At 33.4% G+C, this 26,432-nt stretch overlaps 1 protein-coding gene across 6 annotated transcripts in view; it reads left to right on the top strand.

Annotated features, from left to right (window-relative positions):
* Positions 1–402: 402 nt before the first annotated feature.
* Positions 403–26,432, top strand: part of LOC111043557 (chondroadherin) — a 104,140-nt gene continuing 78,110 nt past the window's right edge. For 3 of the 6 annotated variants that reach the window (XM_022328539.2, XM_039439099.1, XM_039439098.1), the window contains exons 1-2: positions 403–503; positions 12,950–13,001. The gene's annotated coding sequence lies outside the window, so the exon portion shown is untranslated. Of the gene's footprint in view, positions 504–12,949; positions 13,002–18,814; positions 19,010–19,219; positions 19,432–26,432 lie in introns of those variants that run through there. The other 3 variants (XM_039439097.1, XM_039439100.1, XM_039439096.1) reach the window with 2 other exon arrangements.

The raw sequence follows: 26,432 nt of genomic DNA, 5'->3' as shown, positions 1-26,432 counted from the left end.
CCCTTTTAATCTCCTCTTCACCCTTCTAAAACATTCTTCCAAGTATCCTTTTCCTTATCTTCTCCACTATCTCTCTCCTTTCTCCCCTTTTGTTTCCCAATCCACTCTTTTTTACTCTTTTTCACCTCTATCAACCCCCTTCTCATCTTCTCTTCACCCTTCTCTCACCCGTTCCACCCCTTCTAACACATCCTAAACTATCCTTTTCCTTCCTCAAACCTCCCAGCTATCTTCCCTATCTCTTCACCACCCTTTTTCATCCTTCATCCTGCCCTCCACTACCCCCACAAAACTCGCTAGCAATAAAAGAAACAATAAACGTTATTTAAAGTGCATTATTGTATGGTATAGCGGTGTCGCATTGCGCATGCTCTGTGCTGTTGGTGGGTGGTTGAAAGGGGGGTGTGAGAGTTGCGCGCGCAGCTTTTATGTGCCGAGTTTTTGAGTCGCGTCAGTTTGCGGCCCAAATTTGGAGCGCTTGCATCTGCGGGAGCTTATACTTGGTAAGGATTCGAAAACACGCGATTTTTCTAGAGAACCCCCATTTCCCAGACAAATTTTCCTCAATCTGATAATCACTCTCTTAAAAGTAGTCATTTCATACGTTTTGAAAGGTTTTTGAGGGTTCTTTTTGATTATTAACAGAAAAATAAAAGAAACCATCGTAATAATAATGTTCTAAGAATACGAAAAATATGTGATTTAACTTCTTGAAATATCTGAATTTTCATTTTGTTGAGAAAAATTTATTTTGAAGATAGGTAATGGTTTTTGACCGGTTCAACATTGGTTTTCACAGAATATGAAAGCGTCATCCAACAGTTAACAATAGTAAACCGTTAAGCTAGAAGAGTTGATAACTTTTCCAGTATTGAAAATTGGTGAGGGAATGAAAATTATGTGATTTCGCCAGAAAACCCTGATTTTCCTCACAAATTATTTTTAATCTAATTAACATTTAGTGAAGAGTGAGAAGGAAATTATTTTGAAGGCTTGAATAGAGTTTGAGAGGTTTATTTGTTTGAGAACTATATAGTAATAATGTTATGAAAATATGCGATTCCACTAGAAAGCTCTGATTTTCCTCACATAATAAGGAAAGTCACTTCATTGTGAAGAAAAGTTTTCAGGTGTTAAAAAATATTGGAAAGTCATGTAGCAGTTAACTTTTATAAAATCGAAACTTGGTAAGAATTGAAAAGTACGCGACGTGACTTCACTAAATTATCCCGATTTCTAATTCCAATTTCTTAATTTGATAAAAATTATTTTATTTTTAGAAAGTCATAAAACGTGGGGAACGGTTTTTGAAGGGTTATTCAATTTTATTCATTAATTTTTTACTGTCAATGATTTTCTAGAATTTTGTTCAAAATTTCTCTGGCTCTGATAATCATTATTTCAATAAAATGACCGCTTCCTCGTTATTTGCCTATCCCTTTCAAATTCTTCTGTTACCAATACATGTGTAAGTGAGTTATTTTATTGATGACGTCGCTTTATTCAAAAACTATTCATCTACTCTTGAAAAATATTCGGTTATTCTGTAACTATCAAGTTGATACATAAAGAATTGGAACAAAATGCGTTGCACTACCTAAAATCCATGAATTTTGTGGATCTGATAATTATCGCGATTGTAAAAGGCTTTGCTTCTGGTTGAGATAAGTTGGTTTGTGGGTTTCATCCGCTGGAAAAAGGGGAGAGATATATGAGTGACAAGAAAACTCACAAAATATTATACTTTTAATCCAACAGAATATGCTGATGAATAACATGTTTCATGAGTAGATTGAAAGGGACTTTTTCGAAAACAGTATAAGGTTTTTTGCGAAAAGAATGATTAATACGTAAGTGATTAGAAAACTCCGATTTCTCCTCATTTCTTCAAAATCTAAAACGTTGTCTATTGAAGACGGTTCCTCACCAACTCGCAAAAGTTTTTGGGGGTCTCATTAGCCTATTTTCTACGGGAGAGTGAGCGGTTAATTTTGAACTAGAAGATTCTTTTTCAGATTGTATTTGGAAGGTGAGGAGAAACATGCGCGATTATACAGTAAAACTCAATTTCTACTGTGAGACTATTCTAGATATTTAATTATTTGAATGGTAATTAGTATAGATTTCTCACCAAGTGGTTTTCGAAGATCTATCCAGCTTTTTACTGAGGAAGGGAAGTAAAATCAAGGTGTCTATCAAGAATTGATGGTTTCATCATGATTTTTGAAGGAAAGGGAGAAATAAGGAGTAATACTGGAAACACTTATTTTCACACTTCATAACATTTCTTGAATTTGACGGATTTTCAGTTGAAAAATGCATCTTCCACTTTTTCAACATTTCTCAATTTCTCCAATTTTGATGAGAAACAGCATTGCTCCATACTGTAATGAGGTTGTATTGAGGGATTTTCGTGGAATATATTGAAACATTTGAGTTTCAAATTTGTCCAATAGAAACTGCTTTGTTCTATGTTAAAATGAATTTCGAGGTACTCATTCGGTCATTTCCTGTAGAAGAAAAACAAACCTTTATGAAAGATACCTTTACAAACCTTTATGAAAGATATCTATCTGGCTGGGAACCCATATTGTTGCCAAGAAAATTCTCGATATTTTAAAATTCATTTAGAAGAATGATGAGGAACTTCGTAATAACTAATTTGTAACTGGAAACACCCGTTCTCATCGGTAAAACGTTAGATAAATGCGTTATTTGTCTGTAATAAAGATGAAAAACGCTTTATTGGACTGAAGACTGTCAGATTCAAATTGTGAGTTTTAAAGAAATATAGTATATCATATTCGTTGCAAACAGCTTTCTTACAAGAAATTTTCGAGTTTGCATTGATTTTTGAAGATTTTTGATAGAAGAGATAACAGATTGTAACGCTCTTTCACCTGAAGTTCGAAATATGTTCAGTCTTATATATTGTGAATCTTCTACCTTATTTCTCTACCTTTAAATGAGCTTTCCACGGAATTTTGCAGCGAAGAAGGAGTTGTAGACGAAACCTACCTTTTTATAAATCTTGCTACATCCTAAAAAAGTAAATTCGTATTGCTTTTGTTGGTGGGGAGTCCCTTGCGGGAAGGTCCCACCGCCTGAATATACACATCCTACATCGTTGCTACATCCTAAATCGTGTAGTCTGAGTTTCTTCTCGAAAAAAGTTCATTGTTCTATAATAATTAATATTCATTGTTCAAATCATCTATCAGAGGTTTTCAGCAATTCTTCGTGTTCTATGAGTTAAAAGTAAGTAGCGTATGAAGAAATATACAGCTGAGTAGAAATTCTACTTTTCTTCTTTGATAAACAAATGATTTATTTGACTTTGTTGCGAAAATACTTTTCTATGGATATATTTCATTCATTCAAGCATTTTGTTGAAAGTTCGAGCTAGTAAGGAAAATCACACACTTTAATCAGTCTATAAACGCTCATGACCTTTGGATTTTTTCGAGATCTTGTTCCTGTTTTGATGAGAATCTTTATTGTTTCATATTGTTATATCAAGGGAATTCTGGGGACACTGTTCCAATATTTCCACCCCATTATGTAGAAAGAAATAAGTCGGAAGAAATATATGGATCGTGAATGACGAAAAACGCCCATTCATTGAGCTATCTCTCAGTGAACGATAAATTATCCCATTTCATGAAATGGTTCATAACGGGAGACAATGTGATGATTTTTCATCAATAATCATAAATTCACCAGTCATTTCGAATGATTTTTTTTTCAAATCAGAGGGGAATCAACTTTTTTCAATCAAGGTTTCACGTTCAAAGTGACTTGTTTGTTGTTTCCATATTATAATATTCGGGGGCAATATAAGTTTTATTGGAACGATGTGTGGGTTCACGGATCTCTGTAAAACATAGTAAAAGGAGTATTGAACGGGAAACGTCCATTTCCCTGTTCCAGTTCTTCCAAATTTCCGGGTGACCAAGAAATCGTTGAACAGTTTTAGAAGAGCTCTTTTGAAGAATTTTGTTGAATTATTGGGATTTGTTTTCTGCAGTGGGTAGGTGTTCAAAAAATTATTCTAAGGGCTGAGAATAATAGGTGGTTTCAAAATGTCCTAACCCATTCAAATTCTGTATCAATCGATTTTGGTCATTGATTAGACAGAAATACTTCATCATTAAGATTTTTAGACGATTATCGATATCGATATTGAAGCTTTTTTGTCAGTAGAAAGAATTTATTATAATAAACGCCCATCAAAGTTTATCTTCGATTTGTTGGCAGACAATGAATTATTAAAAATTTGACATTGGCTAACGAATATTTTTGATGATTATTCTTTTTGGTTTTTTACCAATTCTAGGAAGTAAACATAGTTGTTCAGAACAAGATCGGATAGCCTCTAACTCTAGAGTGGACAGCTTGAACTTTATATCTGATTCTCTTATCATGATGACGGTGCGTTGATAAAAGAGAAGCTCTATTGTAAGACTCAGTTCATTTCTTAAGAAATTGTTGGTAAAATGAGTTGACTAGACAAACACGATACGTTCTCTGACAATGACGTTTTCTTCAATGATCATCGAATGACCAGTGAATTGATTATTATCAAAATGATAGGATTTCAGAGATTCCATTGAGAGTTTTATTCAATTTTTGCTAGAATTAGTAGTAGTTGTGGAATATACTGATACAATAATAAGGAAACAACTGATCTGCATCCTCCCAATCTGATTCGTGATCTGAGAGGATAATGATGATTATTGAGTCGATAACATTCCATGTAGGCATTAAGTACGAAGACTTTCTTCTATTCCTCCATCAATAACTGATAACACATTACATGTTCTCCAGAAAACAACTCTGAGAAATGGCTTTTCTGCTTTCTGTAAACGATTTCTGTAGTTCATTTATTGCATCTTCTATCTACTGTATATATATATATTTTTTTTAATTTATTTTATTTATTTTATTTTATTTATTAAAAACACACATAACAAGACAAAACAAAATTACAAAGAATTGAAACAAATAAAACACAATAAAATGTTACAAATATAAAAAACCATGGGCTTTGTGGTTGGGTGTGTTGGAGAAGAAAAAAAAAGAGAGGAAGATACCTAGCCAACTATGGTTTCCCATGTAATAGGCAGGCAAAGAAGAGAAGAGAAGTAATGAGGGAAAAAGGTAAGGGAGAAATGGGGGGAAGGAAGAAAACAGAGGAATAGGTACTCAAAATAAAGGTAAGCGAGTCCACTGAAAAATGAAAAAACAATGCTGGAGCAGAAATCTCGAGTCATATATCTAAATGGAAGAAGAAATTACTGTATGTCCAGTTTTTTATATCCAGTTTAATTTTTCCGCTGATCTTATTGTCCATGAGAAAGTGATTTGGAATGAGGTTTATTATTTTAGTACCTATGTAAATTAACTGCCTCCTTATACATTCAATATTAGTGTTATAGGTTACATATTTGTTAGCAGTGGCCCTTAGATTATAATAATTAAGTGTAGAGTTTATTGTGAGAGGAAAATCGGATCTATATTTTATTAAGTACTCAATTACGGTTTTTATGTATAATTGACGTATAGTCATGACCTCAAAATCACTAAAAACCATATCCGTTGGATAGAGCCTGGGTTTGCTTAATATAGTTTTAATTATCAGTTTTTGTGCTACAAATAATTCAGCAATATGACAGTTGAAACAGCCTCCCCAAACAACTATGCCATACTGCAGAATTGACTTGACTAGAGCATGATACATCATTTTCAGGTGGTTCTTATTAAGAATTCTGTTAACTTGGTAAAATTTAAAAGATAAATATCTAATTTTTCTACATATGTATTTAATATGAACATCCCATTTAAGGTTTTCATCAATTATGATTCCCAAGTACTTAGTATTATTGACTTTTTTAATGGTGGGACAATCACAATTACCCAAGTTTAAATTGCACTGAGAATGGAGTCTCAAATCTTGATTCTCGTTGGGCTGTCCTACTCTATTTGCAGAGAAAGTTATGTAATTCGTTTTTTCAATATTTAAACTCAAGGTATTCTTATCTAACCACTTCTTGATTAAAAGCATATTATTTTCAGCTATGGTATGAACTTCATTCCATGAATTACCGTGAAAAATAGCTGCAGTATCATCTGCAAAGGATATCACAGTTGAGTTTAGAAGTCTTAAATTTAAAAAGTCATTTACATAGAGTATGAAAAGGATGGGAGAAAGTACAGTACCTTGAGGAAGACCATAAGAAGTTAAGTTAGTTACACTAGATTGATCATTTATGGTTAGGGACTGGGTTCTATTACTCAGATAGCTTTTGAACAATTTAAGCGAGACTCCTCTGAAACCATAGGACTCCAGTTTATTGAACAAAGTATTATGAGGTATTGTATCAAAAGCTTTGCGTATATCCAGGAAGACTGCAATAGTTTTCTTATTGGAGTTTATTTTATCAGATAAAGTATTGACGAATTTTATTAGAGCGTCAGATGTACTTTTACCATTTTGGAAACCGAATTGGTTCTTGTTGATTATTTTGTTAAGATTCAAGAAAGAAACAACTCTTGACTTTATTAGTTTCTCCATTATTTTAGCAAGGTTGCTGATAAGACTAATCGGTCTATAATTACAGGGATTAGTCGGGTCACCTTGTTTGAATAGAGGTTTTATTTTGGCTGACTTGAGGTGCTCAGGAAAATATCCCTCCTCAAAGCATCTATTAAAAATGAAAGAGAGAGGTTGAGATATAAAATTGGCTATTTTCTTCAGCGTAATATTACCTAGACTATCAATACCAGGACTGCAGTTGTTCTTTAGATTTTTAATAGTTGCCTCAACCTCAACTGGGCACGTTGGTCTCATAAAAAACGTGTTATCGATCTGTATTTCAGGAAATCGATCACCAGTATTATCAGGGATATTGATAGTTTGAGCTTGTAATTTACCCACATTTGTGAAATAATTGTTGAGGGATTGAGCATCAAGTTCAGTACTCTTGTCGTTGATACTGTCCTCACCTATAACTTCGTTTATGCACTTCCACAACTTCATGCTGTTGTTATTACAATTTTCAATTTTCCCTTTATAGTAGACTTCCTTTGCATGATTTATGATCTTATTCAAACCATTACGATAAACTTTATATTCATTCTTTAATATATTGTTATTAGGATCTCTTCTGAGTCTAGAATGCATTTTGTCCCGCGTGATTATTGATCTTATGATGCCTTCAGATATCCAGGGCTTCAGGGGACGAAGTCTGTTAGGTATCACTTTTACCTTCTTGCATTGATTGATGAGACTGGTCAAACGATCGACAAATTTATCCATAATAGTGTCAATGCTTCCATTCACGGTATAGATTTCTTCCCAATCTTCATTCCTTATGCGTTCCAATAGTGCATGATAGTTGGTTCTAGTTAATGTGTTTATCAATACTTTTCTATTATTCTTATTGATAGGAACCTTCACCAAGTTCAGTACAACCGCGTAGTGGTCAGTTATGGTTGTCCTAAATATAGCTCCTTAATGGACATAGAATGGTTGCCTGAATTTTTATAAAAAATGTGGTCAATGCAAGAATTTGTTGTGGTTGTTACTCTGGTATCACCAGTTATGTAAGACTTATAGCCATTACTATTGAAAATATGCAGATAATCTTGAACAGGAACACTAGTTGAATGTGTATTTATATTCATGTCTCCCGCCACACATACATTTATTCCATTAGGAATATTACTGATTTCATTACTCAGACTATTAAGAAAATTATCAATATTTTGATTACTTGGTGATCTATAAACCCCAATCACCTTCACAATAAAATCATCAATTCTTAGGTCAGCACTAACTACATTAGCATCAGTAATATCGAGTGAAACTTCATTGAATCTTATACAATCTTTTATGTACATGCATAATCCATCACATTTATTCTGTTTAGTGAACTTATTTATTGCCGTATATCCAGGAATGTTGAAAATGAACGGCATATCTGCAGTCAACCAGGTCTCCGTTAATATTATAATGTGAATATCAGTTTTCAATTCATTGAGGCAGCAAATGAACTGATCGAAATTAGCATTCAAACTACGTATATTCATAGACATAATATTGAAACACTCAGCATCTTTATTTCTGTCCTCGAGAAAATGATAGTTCAAATAATCGTCGATTACATCTGTTTCATTTTCTGTTTCTAAAATATTCAGAACTTCTTCAGTGTCACTCATAACTTATATCATCAGGTCCACTTCTCTTTTCCTTGTTCCATTTAACAAGCCCCTCACTATCTATGAATTTAAGTTTCTTAATTAGTTTGTCCACAGCATCATCTACTAGACTGGTTGTTAAATACCTGAAAGTTTCAGTGTGTCTAGACAAAGCGACAATCGCATGGGGCATGCTGTTATAGATTTCATTCTCCTTGTACTTAATTCTGATTAGAATAGCATTTTTATGAGTTAGCCCTTGTGCTTCATGGATTGTGTGAAGTGCAACATCCTCTCTCCACTTTATAGTATCACCCACCATAAGTTTTCCTCTTGGGTGAATGTCAATATCAAAGTGTCGGGTTGTATCAGATGGTATTCCCCATTTCTGTAAGTAGGCAGAATTGAGATAGCTCTTTCATTAATCGTCGTAATATTTTCATAGACAGTGGAAAGGACAAAACAAACATCGATAGGACATCTACGAGTTACCGTTTGCTTTGTAAAAGGTTCGCAGAATTCTGAATTTTATGCCATCTTGTGGCATAATTACTTCTCTCAATATAGGGTATTTGGTTTGCGTCACCAACAACAATCATTTCTGAGGCCTTACTCAAGTTAGCAATAAACCCGATGTAACCCGCATGCATAAGTAGAGCTTCATCAATAAAAACTCTATCGTATGTTTTATTCTGATTATGATTTATTATATATGAGCCAACTGTCCTGTAATCAAGCTTAAGACGATTACAATGTTTTCGACCATACCTTTCAATGACAGTTTCACGGATTGCTTTAATACCTGCTCGTGTTTGAGTGAGTACTAGATCCTTGCCAGGCTCATGATGCGAGACTATAAAGTAAGATTTACCACAGCCGGGAACACGGTCATACCACTTTATTTTAGGAAGTTTACACTCATGAAGAGTTATTCTATTTATAGTTTTTATTAATTCGCTATTCAGCATAAGTGTAGTATTACGTGTGACTAAAACATATCGTTCTTTAGTAGAGAATTTTTAAAGTATCCTCTTGAAATTCTACGTAACTTCCACCCTGCTCCAAGCAATATCCCATTCGGTATTTAGAGTTTGTTTTGAATAGGAATCTTTTCAAATTATTATCATAGATGTTCATATTGCTATTCAGGACGCTTATTAGTTCATCACCTGATATTGACATGTTTCTATGCGTGATCCTATCTATTTGGTAGAGAGTTAGTGGGGAGGATATTTTTAATATTCTTCCCAAAGAATGGACATTGATATGTCCAAAGCTCCGCCAATTTATGTAGATGCATAACAATATGATTATTATCTATAGTTATTATATTACAAATTGCTTTTTCATATCATATACAGTTCAATAGTTATTTTCTTAGTCTATATTATGTAAATTCATCTATAATTTTGCTGTATTGTAAGCTATTGTATATAAGTGTATAAGCCAGTATATAATGTAATCTACTTAAATAAAGTACTCAATCAATCAATCAATCAATCAATCCTAAGAAGAATATTTTTTATATATTTTAGCATTTTCGTTATCAGTGTTTTGAAGTAGGGTCCGTAATTCAATCATAGAGTTTATGAATGCTTCACGTTTATTATTACCTTCAAAGAATCCTACAGGGTACTCAACTCCCGGACTATCAGATAGCTTAGGTATATTAAGAAAATTAATTTCACAATAACCTCGATAATAAAAAATAAACTTCAAATCTCTAGCTCCTATGAGAGTACTCAAGAGTTCAGTGGCAGGAATATCAAAATAAGTTTCACCAAGATTGTTAAAAGAATCAATTCCTATAATCAAAGGGTAATTGAATTTACTCCAATCATTTATTCTATCAAAAGATCAATAAGTACCCCATTTTCACCATCATTTAATATGAAAATAGGAATGTTTTTATCAGAAAACAAAACTCTTATACAATTAGAATCTCGTAACACATTCAGGTGATTCCATTCTTCAAGAGAGAAATATTTTTTATTTCTAAGCAGAGAGAGTCCTTTGGATGTTTTAATACTATTTCCTATTTTTGTAAAAGATATCATAACATCAACCCTCTCACCAAAATTATAAACCAGACTTATTTTACTTTTATCAGTATTAGTTGTTATGTAGAAACTATCAATTTTGTTAAGGATGGAATTTAAAGTAATTATTTTGTGTTGGGTGATTGCTTGATTTTACTATCACTATTATTTTTATTTATCCTCAGTATATTGAATATTTTTCTTTCAGATTCCATAATCAGTTCTATCAATTATTTGTTGTAACGCTTTTTGATAGGAAGGGCACTCTCTGTCACCTACTTTGTGATCGAAAGCTTTTTTATCATTGCGGCAATTTAAACATGAGGGCTTTTTGTCTCTATTAGGGCACTCTTTAACATCATGTCCTATAGTGGAACAGTGAGCACAGGTGTTTTGTGCTTGAGTGCAATGCTTACTGATATGTCCAATTTTTTGGCACTTGAAGCAACGAGAGACGGCAACATAGTCTCCAACTCGGCACACCCTCCAATCAATACCAATCCGCGATTTGTTAATAAATTCTTTTCTTAATTCACCAGTGCACTCCACTACCCAGTGCACGGTGTTTTTGTTTTTCGGTCCTATTTTAAAAATCGGCCTAAAGTTTTTCAAGAAATTTTTCCTACTCAGTGACGATGACTCGAGATTTCTCTCATACACATCGTTTGCCAATTCAGCAGCAGTTATATCTGCAGCGACGTGATACAGAATTATTCTTGGCAATTTGGATTGTGGCTCGCTTACCTTTATGTTTGGATGTTGCAGGACCTTATCACCCAAAACATTTTCCTTATTGGCCCTTGGGTGAAGCACCAACAGCACACCCCCACCACGGACATCAACAGCTTTTTTAATGTTCAAATTTTGTTCACGGGTGATGTTCTTCTTTATTGTTTCTCGAATTTTTCCGCTTTGTTCCTTTTCCGTTCCATTTATTTTTGCTGGCTTCAGGATGATCACATTCTCCTTGGGCGACAGCTTCTTGGTCCGGGGCGGAGACTCCCTGGCTGCAGCAGTGGAGGCGGCACTCGATAATGTAGAAGGTGCGGTCCTCTTCTTTGGCAGTTGCACGGCCTCAGCAAATGAGATCGGCTTATTGTGGCTTTTTGCAACTTCACTTGCTAGTTTATTCACACTCTGCTCCAGAGTGTGAATTTTTCCAAACATTTCCGCGTTGTTATCTTGTATATGTTGCTTAACGTCTATTCTTTCGATACTTATGTTAAGTTCATTGCACACATTTAAAAACGAATCATAGTCCTCTCTGGATACTTTCTTTTTCAAGATAATTTCACTCCCCCATTTCAGAAATTTCTTTTGTATATTTTAATAGAACGTACCTCGAAACGTATTCCGCTATCGTTTTTAATTTTCGGTGGCAATTCGGGAGGCATATTCATTTCATCCTTTTCCTCCTCTTCCTCGTATTCTAGCTGCGCGGATGGTGGTAGTTTTGTTGGCGTATTTATTGGCGAATGGATCATCTTAAGGCTGATAGATCCAAAACACCATAATTTATTGATAGTTTGATAGCCTAATTGTTTTTTTAAAGAAACAGAATCTAATTTTTAAAGAGAGCAATGTTCAAACGAAAAATTTGGTGACACACTTTTCACTCAGAAAAAAAACGTTGAGTAGTTTTCACTGTGAAAAACTGCTGAGTAGACTGCTGGTTGTTGGTGTTGACACAACTTGTTCCACTTTCACTACTAATACTACTCTACACTAATTATTCGCTACGATCTGCACTCTACGGAGGTCTGATTACGACTGAATATATATATATATAATATATATATATATATATATAATATATATATATATAATATATATATATATAAGCGAAATGACACTCACTCACTGACTGACTCACTCACTCACTCGCAGAACTAAAAATCTACTGGACCAAAAACGTTCAAATTTGGTAGGTATGTTCAGTTGGCCCTTTAGAGGCGCACTAAGAATGGATTTGAAAAAAATCCAAAGATACGCCCAAAATCTGTGTTTTTCCACGTTTTCTCAGCTTTATCGAGAACAAATGAACAGAAAATGTTCAAATTCAGCACAGAAGCTCAGCTAGGGTGTGATAATGTTGTGTTAGAAGGAATTTGAAATAACGCCAAAATTAGTGTTTTTTTGCATTTCCTCTGTCCTTCCATCAAGTAATAGACAGAAAATGTTCAAATTTTGGTACAGGGGTTTAGCTAGGGTCTAAAAATTTTGTGATGAGGTGACTCTAATATTTCATCAAAGATACGCCCAAAATCAGCGTTTTTCTCAGGTTTTCTGCGTTTTCTCAGTACTTTGACTTTCTGATGGAATGACGCATGCTCAAATGAAAAATGCAGGCGAGCGAAGCAAGCCTGCTGATCTCATTTTTGGACGATCCAGTCGGGGGTCCAGTCGGCTTGACGGATATGGCGAGCGAAGCGAGCCTGATGACCAGTATGGAATAAACACATTATGTTTAGTAGAAAAATCCTAGAATCTATTAGTTTGATTATACTGAAATAGTATTGTCTATGATGAAATGTAAGAGGCAATAAATAGGCTTTCGGCCAAATCATCTTCTATTATTTGAATTTGTTATAACTATTTGGCTCTTACTCTGATTGTAATTGGGCTTAATCATTATGCACATGTACTTCTAGCATGTTATCTTTTTCAAAACCTCTGTCATGAGAAATTTACGAACGTTTGGTTTGTTTCAGAAAAATCTGCAAGGAGAAATCGAATTGTTCACTCCACTCACTTCAAAATCAAGTAAGTATAACTAGTAGATTGAACTTATACTACGGAATAAGGATAATAGTTTTCTCCTCATTCTATCTCCAATCTTATTCTTCCCTTATTTTCTCTAGTATTGAAGGATTTTGTGGTTGTGGTTAAACAAAAGTAGTAACCAAGTAGTGACTCAGTACCAACATTAACAAATTTTAACTTAACAAATTAGAATTTCGTCATACTTTGTATCCGTTTGCAAAATTTAATCCATGATATTTTGTATTGATTTGTTATCAAGTCACCGAATGTACTTTTGGGAGAAATATAGAATAATATAGTGTAATTTCAGTCTAGTTTTATTGTAGTAAGAATTTGTTGTTCATTGTGCTACATTGTTGAGGGAAAGTGCGTCGTAGTCTTATTTTGTAACCAATTACAGTAGACGACTACGTTCAGCAAAATAAGAGTATTATTATAGTTTTTGAAAGAATAAACCTATAAGCTTTCCATGTAATAACAGCTATGATATCACTATCGGCGGCTTGAGTAAACAGTGACATTTGGAACATAAACGCCCTATACCATGATATATGTTTTGATGTTATGCTCAACGAAAGTTGAGTTGCGGAAAATATTGAACTATGCTTTCTATCTTCGACACTTTGAGATTGAAGTTCGAAGCATAACTTGAGGCTTTGGTAGAATTTTAAGATTCCTTGAAGGGTTTATTGGTGAATTGTTTTCAAACTCCTTGAGATGTCCCCTCCAATTTTATATTAAAGCATTGAAGCTGAAGCTATTCAAGCAGCATATTTTGAACAACACATCATGATAAAAATAATCTATAAACTCAGTATTGTATAGTATTCGAAAACTAAAGATTATATAATGTTATCTAAATTATTATTGTGGGATGATGGAGTTTAGAACTACTGATCAATTGGAAGGAATTCTATACAATTTCAGATATGGTAACTTATAACCCCTTCTCAACATTGCGAGTTGAATCTTATGTTGTGATAATGGTTTTTATATAAATTGAGATTGAATTGATTAATTTTCTCTAATTTATCTATAATATTCTAAGTTCAGCTAATATATTTATACATTTTTTCTATAATATGATAATATCGGGGGACCCAGCTTCGCTCAGGAATACAAAAGCATACACATTTTATAACGAAAGAGGAAATTATAATATATTTATAGATTATAGAATGATATACCACGTTTGCTACAATATTTGTTAATTTACTATTTACTATTCTATTACTAATAGCATCTAGTTACTATTTTGGACTTTTTAAAGTAAAAATTTAGTCCAACATTCACAACTATATGATGAAGTTTTCACTTGAGAATTACTTCTAATTCCACTATCCAAAAAAGGACTGTTATTCATACACTATGAATACAGAATGGTCATTGCTAATGCGATGTCTAATCACTTCATGAACAAAATACTACACATGCACAGGCCACGCAGCAGCTATGTGCAGCAGCTATGTGCATCTGCTAAAAATGTTCAAGTGTTGAAGGAATTAAAAGGAAATTTAACTATTATTTGATGTATTTGGAAACATCACGAAAATATGTTTCTATTTTGAATATGATTATTATTTTTTATTAATTATGATTAATTTCACCTTTCAAACCCTCAAGGTTTCTTTATTGTTTAGGTCGTGTTTATATTTTACAGTTTGGCTATACGTCATCTTGTGAATTCCGGGGATGTGTTATTTTAATTTTCCACAGACGCACTCGCTCACTCATTTTCATATCCAGAAACGACGAAAGTCTCAACTGTTTTTCCAACGATGAATTATCCTTTCAATGTCGTTCAGCAAGTTTTACCAGGGATGAGACCTAGTGCAATCGAATTTTTATATCATAAACCTTCTATGTTCCAAATTTATAAACATATAAACATTTAAACAGAATTTGCTCGTTTAATAGTATAGGATAGTATCAACTAAGCTGTTAGATCTCTCCTTGCACTATATTATGATAGCATGTGAACAATGCATCCAAACAATGATTCCATATCATGACGAATATATTCCAAGTAATGAAAATGGAATATTCAAATCAGCTGTTCATTTCAAGCATAAGGCATGATCCCTACATATTCACCTGTTACGTTGGACATGATTGACATATAAGCGCCCACTCTCACTCGAATATGTTACATTCTTTAGAATTAGTCAACAAATAATGTCAACCGCATGTTTACATCATCAATCAGTCAGCTTCGGCTAGAAATAGTCTCGGGATGAACTGTCCATCAGTCTCAATAATAATTGTAATGAACCATGTTCATTAAACGTTGGTCTAAAAGCATGTGTCACGCGGGAAATGTATATTATATGTTCATCTGATTTCCATTGCATGTTGGTATGAAGCACTACCTCCGTAAATAAAGCGTTAGGGGCTTAGGGCATTCGTGTGACGTCAGCACAGGTTGGGCTTCTACACCAATAAAAATCCGTTGATTTCAGCTGATCTATATCAGATAGTGTTTTATTGGTGTAGGAGCACTACCTGTGCTGACGTCACTCGAATGCACTACGGTTTTTTCAATTCATTTTCAAATACTTATTTTTAAGCAAGAAAGATGTTCAAATGAGGCCTTGGTTTGTATCCAGGTAATGAGAAGAATGTCAATGAGAGATGATTGAATATTGGTTATGAGGCAGTTGTGATTTTTCCCAAGTGGAATACTTCTTTGTGACAGAATATAACATGATAACAACCTTTCATCGATCCAATCCTTAGACATCCAACATCAATTCTTTCTACAACTGATGTCACTATAGAAAGTTTGGAATCGGTTGCTAGCAGTCAGTGAAAGAACAAAAAATATGTGCTCAATTGTTGCCTGCACGTGAGCAGGCGCCAGTTAATTTAATCTGAATGCGGGTGCGACATAAATTCGTTGCAACCCCCTCCCCCGCTCACCATCACACCTTAAAACAGTACCCCCCACCCCTTAACAACTAAACACGTACCTGGTAACCCCCAACCGTCTAAAAACAGTCCCTCATCCCCTAAATACAGTACTGGTACCACATGTGCTACGCCCGGGTTTATTTAGCGGCAAATAGCCCAAACAGGTTGATACATTTGAATATATTGTTCTACTGTCATATATACATAGGCCTGATGTAATTGTGAGGTGTATATAGATATACAGCCCCCTTTGTCGCCTCTATGTCAACAGACACATAAAGGAAGGCGGCAATTGAAAATGCCGGCCATTTTGAAAGCAGCGGCACATAATTATCGCTAGGAAATTATTTCAAGTGTTATCGGGGGTTTCAATTACTAATTCAAAGCCGAATTTACATTCTAATGTGGACGGTATTGTATGTGGTGGGCTGTTCTGAGTACAGCGTTTGTCGGAGATGGAGTGATTCGAGTTTATTCTCACACTTTATCGCAGATAAACGTGTCTGATTTGAAATGATAATTGAAAAATTGTGAATTATACAATAATGCGAATGTAATTATAATATATTGTGAGGGTAACACTGATTGAGAAGAATGAATTGATGAATAATAATATTATATTGAGTGGGGAATGACGGGTGGTGAAGAAAAGAAGATGTTAAAAGTATACTAAAGATAAAAATCTGGTGTGGCGCACTCACACAACAACTTTCCTTGCCTTTATGAAAATTGTTCACCTGACGCTAGTGTAAACGCGCATCTCAGTCAAAGATCTGAGCCAGCTGGTGACAGTTAAATAACGCTGGATACACACGAAATCTGCTATCTCTTCATAGTGAATGATTTAATAGAATCAACAGTTGCCAACAGTTTGCAATTGAATAATTACATTTTCTCAAATTTCAAGCTTATTTTCAATTTTAGGTGGAAATGTTACTGGACATTAATTGAAGAGATTTCCATGCTCAATCTTTACCACTCGAAATTTTTCGTTTAAATTATATCTAAGATCTGATAATTGGAAATCTAAAATCAAACTTTGCATAGATGGGGCGGAGCTCCTGAAATTTCTACAGATATGGGACTGTGGCAGTTTACTTAGCTTATCAATGACTATTTTAGGTATAAATTTGATCAAAATCGTTGGAGCCATTTTCGAGAAAATCGCGAAAAACCCGGTTTTTAACAACATTTTCGCCATTTTAGCCGCCATCTTGAATCGCATTTGATCGAAATTGTTCGTGTCGGATCCTTATAGTGTAAGGAACTTAAGTTCCAAATTTCAAGTCATTCCGTTAATTGGGAGATGAGATATCGTGTACACACCCACACATACACATACACATACAGACCAAAAACCACTTTTTTGGACTCAGGTGACCTTAAAACGTATAGAAATTTAGAAATTTGGGTACCTTAATTTTTTTTCGGAAAGCAATATTTTCCTTACCTATGGTAATAGGGCAAGGAAAGTAAAACTATCAGATCAGATCACTTTATTTAATTCATGTAATCCACTAATTTACTTATTTATTTTACAAAATGGGGAGAAAAACAAAGGTAAATTTTCCATAATTTATTCAGTTGTTTGTCTAAATTTTTCAAAATAACTATATTCACTTGACAAAATAATAAAATTATTTGTTTAAGTTGGAGAAATATGCATGAAATTCCATGCATGATGAAGTTGTTTTTGAAATTCACTACGGCCTCAATATGTACCATCTCGGCTAGAACAGATATTCATTATCTGTTGGTTCAAACCTGTAATGTAAACATTAGCTACACAAAAACCTAGTTTGCCGTTTAATTGAGATAGTGGAAGTCATTTTAAGTAATTTATATGGTGCTAGATACAGCATGCAAGTCTATTTCAGTCCTTGCTGCTGCTTTTAATTCTTTTCTTCATTCAATCTTTATTCAAACATTTATTACAACAATTGTTCAACGGATGATAATAATCTGATATCAATTGTTATTATTACCCATTACTGATCCAACTCCATTCACGGTTGAGAAACCGTTTCCGTCTCCAGTTTTCTCCTCCGGTTCTTCTTCCTTGACGGTATTCTCCTTCTTCTTCGTCTTCATCTTAGTTGCTCCTTCTTCATCCGATCGGAGCCATCCGCTCATTTTAGAAACCAAGTTGGGATTGGCGGGTTTCAAGTGTCCAAGGAACTCAATGACTAAACCGATAACTTCCATTCTTGAAAACTTTGATCTTCCAGTTTTCTCTGATAATGAGAATCTTGTTCACACAATGAAAAACACATGATACTTTCACACATTTCTATAGCGAGAGTTTCCATTTATGAGTTTTTCAAACACCTCTCACGTGATAACAGAGATAGAATGTGACAATTTTGTTGAATTCTACGACTACCTCACACATTTCATCGTCAATTTGTAACATATTTTCGTTCCCAAATTCATGATTCTTCACAAAAAATATGAGAAATCGAGTTTTTGAGAAACTTGAACGTTTTTGACGGGGTATTCCTAGAAGTACTGAAAGTCACCGCACGTTTTCAAGTACTTTGGCAGCTATTTGACTTGAATACTAGACGATAGATTCCGCTGGTATTGGATTTTATGTTATCAGTAAAAGTCGCGCCGTTTTCGAAACAGATGAAACACTGAAAAAGTGAGATGGAAAAGGTGTGGAAGAGAGGAAAACACAGAAGAAAGGAGAAGAGATAGAAGATAGACATTTGGAAAAGATGAGTGAGCCAGACACATGGAGAAATCAAACATTGATATCGATATGAATGAAAAGTGGATTGATAAATAATGCGTATTATAAGTTTTGATTCATAAGTGTCTGACTTTTGTCATAATCTATACTGCAATTTCATTCATTGTTACCAGGAAATAATCACTTCAATCAAGTAGGCCTACTTCATACATTTTCTGATAGTTTGCTCATATACAATTTTAATACATGTTAGTGTAATATGGGGAATATTGAGAGGTTTGAATTGTATTTTTTTGTACCTTTCTTCCAGTTTGTTGAACTGATCAAAATTGAACTAAATTTTCCCAATATGAACTCTAGTGAACCTTGTTTTTGATTGTTGAAGAATTTATTCATGCACAAAGTAAGCACCTAAATTTTGTGTTGCCATAAAAGATTTGCTAACTTGTTTCTTATCCATCCATATTATTGCAGTCTTCTAGCATTTACATAGTACTGGCTTGGATTTCGTCATGAAATTAATGCAACGTATTTAGAAATGTATTTGAACCATGCGACGTTTTAACCTGAAATTAAGCCGGGTGTTCCACGTCATTTGAGTGGAAGAGCGGCAGTTCTAATCGAGTCGTCACCGCGAGAAGATGTAGTCGCAGAACAAGTCTCGGTCTCTAATTTAGGCTTCGGCCTAATTAGATGAAAAAATCTCCTTGTTATTTTTATTTTGTATGAATTAAAAGCATGTTGTTTAAAAAATAGTACCGTAGTTGAAATGTAAGCGTGAGTGATTGTGAGTGCCGATTTATTTGTTAAATTTTCAATTCAATGGTGAGTGCCAAAATTATTTTATTAAGCTCAAATAGATTGACCAGATAAATTGACCGAGGCCCTAAATTTATTGTAGAGTGAGTTAGCAAATTCTTGACTAAATATCAATTATGAATAATTGCAATAAAGTAGTAATTTGAAAAATATTATTTGAAATTAAATTTTTTTAATGTTGTATTATTGAAACAAGTAATTGAATAAAAATAACCGGATTGATTACAGTGAATATTTTAATTCGATGTAACAGCAGAATTTCAAATATGACCGATAATTGTATAATTCAACTAATAAATTAATATCAGTAGCATTTCTACAAAATCTTTTATTTCAAGTTCCTGGCTCGTGATAAGTTACTTGTTTCTAAAACAGGCTTTGTTAAACAATAGTGAAGATCTTGGCATTTGCATGAACGAATCCATCCAAAGCTCCCAACCGTGGATTCAAATAATTTAAACAGTTGAGTGGAGATTTTTAAAGCAACTATTATTATATTTTTCCCTTGTTACAAAATTGGGTCCTCTCATAAATAAATTCCCCCCTGGCTTCCCACCCGTTACAAATGAAGTCAGGTGTGGGGTAGTGTTATTAATACCGCCACCCGTTACAATGAAGTCAGGTGTGGTTATTGGTTATATAAATACCTCCTCCCATCACATAGGCTTCTGTTATCAGGATAATGGAATAATAATCACGAAAGAAACAATATTTTTTGAGTTTTACTTCAATTAGATAACAATCAATATTCAATACTTTACGATAGTAAGTTACTTAACTTGATATGAGTTCATTTAAACCTGGAATTTATATAACCATGATACAATACTATTTACATCTTTTTTAAATGTTTGAAAATGGTAATTAGGTATTTCATGAATCTCATTTTATTCGAGGGTTAAACTGTAGCTTCTTCTATCAGACTTGTTCAAAATAACTATAAATATTTATTCTGAATATTATTTATATCCAGGTGAAAACTGCTTTTAACCCAAATATGAAGTTATCTTTTCAAGAAGATCGCCAGATTGAAAATACTATATTCCATTACCCTTATGTAATAACCCTTATGTAATAAAAATAACCCTTATGTAATAAAATTTCATGAGAAGTAGGATAATTCAAATATGAGTTTATTTTTTAGCGAAGTCCACTGAATGACTGATACCACATGAAATCTCAATATTATTAAATAATATTAGACTATAATTATGAATTATAATTGTATTCATGAATAAATTAAATAAATGAATCTTGTGAAGTCAAGTTAGTGATGTGACATGTAACTCACACCTCGCCATCACCCCTGGATCACATCACACTTCCGCACAGGAATTTCGCCACTGCTCTATCTATCACGGCGTTTTCACCTGGCTAAGCATGAATGTATTGTATGCGACGAGCCGGGTCCCCCATCAATTAGTCTACCATATTATAATACAATGGACTTATCAGTTCCACACATGATTTAATTATTGTATTTAACACATTATGGTTCACTTACAAGTTAAACGCTACAGTGATAGACTACAAGTATGTTCATGGCTTTACGGTTTTGGGCTCTCCTGGTGGTAGGCTGTTATGCTGATATGTTTCGTCTTTCTCAATGACTTTCATGAATTTGTCTTGTGTTGATGATTTATCCCACTCAATGAATTTGTCACTTTTCACCTTGAATTTTCATGGATATTATTGATTTTCCAATTAGTTTATTGGTGTTCCGGATGGAATTGATGATTTTTTTTGTTATTTATTTATATATTGATAGATACAATATGATTCTCAACTATGAATGATTGGGGAAGTAACAACAGGCTCAAAGCCTAAAACTGTTCTTTTCCCAAATTTGAATAGAAATTGTCCAAAAATAGGTTATGTTTATCACTTCATAAGTTTTGTCCAATTTTGGGTCTAAATATAAACTGGGAATTTAGAATTTAGATAAGTTGAAAACCAATTAGATGAAAATATTCCACTAAATCATTAATTTATTTGATTTGTTTATTCAACTATTCAGAATTACACAACTTACAGGAAAGTATCACAGGATTATAAGCCCAAAACGGTTCCAATTCTAAGTTATACAACAGTCCAAATGTTGCTAGGCTATGTGTCATTCAACATTCTTCAATTAAGCTGCGTTTACACCAAAGTTATTAACAAAATGTTAATAACTTAATCCTTATGGATTCTATTAGATTGAATATAACTTATCATACACATTATGATCATATGTGTTTGTCAAGTTCCTTTCAATCTAATAGAATATAAGGATTAAGTTATTAACATTTTGTTAATAACTTTGGTGTAAACGCGGCTTTACACACTCAATTTACAATTCAAAGCACACAAAAATCATTTTTTAATTGAAAAAATACTTCTAAATTAAATTAAATCAATCACAATTAATTAGAAAATTCCAAACTTTCAAAAAACTATAAAATTTTGACACCGAAAAGACACACTATTTTTAGAACTTATGACAGCATCATCATCACTGATAACTGGATATTGGTGGTCTGGAGCATCTCAACTTAAGTCTGCTTTCTCTGCGCGTGGATTTGGACCCCACCAAGGGGGGGGGGGGTGTTTGATCAACCCATCTCATTATCAACACAAAAGCAGAAGCTTATATGTTTTATAGATATCACCCAAAAATCATATTGTTAGTATGATTCCACAGCATACAGGACTTGATTGTAAAACATTGTTTATGTTTGACCATCTAATTTTTACGTTGTAATTAATTTAATGAGACAAGTCGTAACAAAGTAGATGTATTGGAAAATGTATATGGAGTGGAGAGGCAGAAAGAAGAAGATGATGAAAGATTCAGAAAAAAATTAAAGCAGGGAGAACGATATATTTCTCCTAAACTACAAGCAAATGAAATTGAAAATAACGGATATCCAATTCATCCAAATTCATGCGACAAATCCCTTGCTTCTACATTTTATCAGCCATTGTATTTATGAAATTTTCCCAAGTCGATAATATGCAGCATTGTTATTAGTATCAGCTTCACTATTTTCTATTGTGTCTCTACTTTTCAGTATTCTTGTTCTAAGTTACATAAAATATTATTTACTATTTTACAGAGTTTTAGGCACAGATTAGCCTATTGTTTATTCAGTCTATGGTTACATAAAAACGTTTCTCGTTTTATCCGGTACTGATTGTCGATAGGTATGTTTAGTTTTCACTGTCAACTGAGAAAGCACTAGTACTTGTTGTTCACTATCTTGTTAAACTCCGCAGAGAGAAACTTCGCATTGATATTTTTTAAAGGTGATCTACTGATTCCTCTTCAATGTTGATTATTTAAATGGAATTCGTTTTTCAAGTTTCATTAATTTTCGAAAGAATATTCTATCATAAATCCCAATATCATTTTATCTATACTATAATAAAGTAAATTAGCTTATACACGTACGGGATAGGAAATTACGTTTCACGCATCATCACGTCTGAACTACTGGACTGATTAACTTGAAAATTTGCATATAGATCCTTAATAAAATGTATACCTTTGTAATAAAAAATCTACTCTGTTACGACTTGTATCATTAAATTAATTACAACGAAAAAATTAGATGTCAAACATAAACAATGTTTTACAATCAAGTAACCGAGGATGGTTATAAGCCTATTTTAAATTATTCAAGATTTCATTACGTCAAGTTTTCAGTTTGTCAAGTTTTTAAAATATACCCTTACGGAATACGGGTTACCTGCTAGTCTTCATAATATTATGTCACATAAAATTTAGGACTCACATTGATGAACTTGTTTTTGTCAAATAATAGTGTTATCGAGGATTTTGGAAAAAGTGTAAAAATATCAATATACAAGACAAACGACAAAAGTGGGATCGTTATAGAGATTGAAAGCTCTACACAAGAACTCCAGTCTATTGGAAAAGTTGGAATTGTTCACAAGTGAACAGAAAAGTTTGGCATTTTGAAGCTCTGCTTGTAGGTACGAGTTTTGCATTTGGTCAAATTTTTGATAGCTGAAGTTTCACTCATGCTTCACCTTGGAAAAAGTTACCCGAACATTTGAATGGTTGAGTGTCCATGGAAATCAGTGGAATTTTCATCCTTCCATAGTCAATTTCATTAATCTGTTACCTACATCATTATTGAAGCACCTACGCTATTACGATATTGGAACTCAAACAAAAAAATGTATCACAAGTCGATAAATAAGTGAATAGTTGAATGAGTCAATATTTTCCAATTTAGAGTTGAGTGGGAATCCAAAATTCTGGTTTTCATGAACATTTTTGTACTGCAAAACATGTAAAAATTAAAAGCTAAAGGTGTTTACACACCCACTTTCATGTAACTGGGGATACGTTTTTGGAGCATGTAGCCATCCTATCTCCCAATGTGTCACGTTCAAATCAGTGTAGCGTAAATTGGGAGATAGTATGCCTACAAATAACAATTCCTAGCTCATCCTCTTCCTGGACTTTGACATTTTATGAAAATTCTAGAGAGAGGTACCTCAAGGCTAATCTTGTTTCTTCTCTCCCAATAATTTCAATAATTGTCGTTCATGACAATTATGTGATATTTTTGATGAAGAGTAAAATAATTGTTATCGCGAAACATAATTTCTCTTGGTTAAAGTTCTAAATTATGATCCTTTCAATGATTCCAATTAGTTGAATGATAATTATGTTCTAAATTGTTGCTACTGTGGAACACTTTACTATTTGATAAGAATTAATCGTCATAATAAAGAGTTCATAGTAACCTACTGTATCCCAGTCTTCTCTAAAGTACTGATAAGAGGGCTTATTGCTGTCTTGCTGTCAGTCTAGACTGGATAATTCTAAATGCGTAGGATTCCAATGCCAGCGTCAACATCTTTTGTTTGATAATTAGCTTTGGAGATAGTCAGTCGATAAGAAAATCCTCTAATTTTAAAACTTTTTCAATTCTGCAGCATTCTCTCCACATCGAGTTTTTTCTGTTAAAAGGGAATATCTTCATGAAGCCTCTGAGATGTGGAATCAAACGAATCAGAATTTTTATTTCAGTTTTTGCTTGACATCTTTTGCGTCATTAAAGACTGGAGTTCTCTTGATATCTATACAATCTCACTATTTTCCGACTTTTACGTATTTCTGGTTTTATTTCTTATCATTCCTTATCATTGATTATATTTTCAATAACCTATTTGGTTTCCTATCTTCTAGCATCGCTCAGATAATAATGTCTGCCTTCTTTGTTTTGACATTACTGATTTCTACTACTCCAATATCTACTTCATCAATTATACATAATTTTAACATTGAAATTCTACTATCCTTGTTGTGATATGGCTTCATACTGAATAGAACAAGTCGAGATTGTCGAAATGTCAAGCGTCACATCCACTAATTGATTAAAGAATTGATAAATTTATTCCTGATATTACAAAATCACCGATATCCAGAGAACTCTCTAGTGAATTTTTAAACACTTTGATAGAAGTGAATAAAAATGTTCAACCGCCAAAACTAGTTTCTAAATTTCCATAATTAAATAGTAGTTTTGACAATTTATCCAATTCAAATGCCTCTCTAGCTTATCTATCAGATAAGAAACTGGGAAATAGAAAAAGAATCCGATACATAGGAAATCCTCCTGCGCGTATTATACAATACCGTGACCTTCAGGTCCATGAGCCGAAAAGCGAGTTGACTGTTAGTTAATTTAATGAATCACGGTACTTCGTTACCAGGTGCAAAACTGTTTACAACAAAGATCCCACTCAGTTTGCAGATAATTCTCCACAAATAAGCTCACAACTCTGAGAATAGTTGGAGCACTACTCTGTAATTATTAGCTTCGAAACTAAATAGCTCATTTTGTGGCCAAAACACCAAACTATCGCAACTCTCTAATGCACTTTGAAACATGTAAGTTTCAAAGAGTCACAAACAGTGGAAGTTGTCGTATAAATAACGGTCATTTTCAACTTATTTCAAGTTGGGACTTGGTAGGATGTGAATTTTGAACTTATTTCAAGCTGCAACTTTACGAGATGTGGATAAGTTTGTTGACGGTGTTGTTAATTTTACAGCTAGTGCTAGCTATGAATTTCCTTGCTTGTTTCTAAATATAAGAGCTCTCTTATGTGTTACAGTATAGTAATATATTGATTTTGTAGAATAACATGTCAACTTTTTTGAATAATATGTTAACTAGAATACTAATTGTGGCATGATGGTTCAACTTTAATGCAAAGGTGGGACTAGAACAAAATATCAAGTTGCCAAATTGTGAAATTTCAATGATTCCATGCAAGCGCATGATTGTATATTATATTCAAATTCAAATTGAATTCTCTGAATCGTCCTAGTGGTCGAATTGTATATCCAGTCATGAGGGCTTGCATGAAAATATATTGAAATTTGACACAATTCAGCAACACTGGTATTATTTTGTGCACGTCTCAACTTGTTTTATTAAAAATTTAACATTTAAACAGTTCATTCGTTTATTGTAGGTACATGTTGTGAAATAATGGATACTGTTTTCACACTGTAGTTAGACTTTGAAGTATATGAAATTTAAATCACTCGTTAAATCTAACTCAAATTAAAGATAGATTCATAGAAACTTGGGAACATTATGTTAGTCATTGTTAGTTGGAGTGACCCGTAGATTCCGAACCTACATTCACAGGTGAATTCTTTAATATCACTTGAGTATACAACGTCTATTCAGAAATCAACAGTTTCATTTTATTGAATAATTTTTTATCTGTGATCGTACTCAAGAAACATAAAAACTTAAAGAGAATAGTTAGGTAGTTACAGTGACTTGTTCCAACACCTAATGACTTACTAAACACTAACTTATTAGTGTTTATTAATACGCTTATTATTAATACGCACAAAAAAACAAAAAACAAACAAAACCCACTCTAGAACATGGTACGCCATAGTAGAGTAGGTCAATTTCCACACAGAAAAAACTAAACAAGTAGAGGACACATTATAAGAATTTTTG

This window comes from Nilaparvata lugens, chromosome 12 (genome assembly GCF_014356525.2).
Source record: "Nilaparvata lugens isolate BPH chromosome 12, ASM1435652v1, whole genome shotgun sequence".
NCBI lineage: Eukaryota > Metazoa > Arthropoda > Insecta > Hemiptera > Delphacidae > Nilaparvata > Nilaparvata lugens.
Note: the sequence above shows the minus strand (reverse complement) of the source record. Positions and strands in the feature narration are given on the sequence as shown.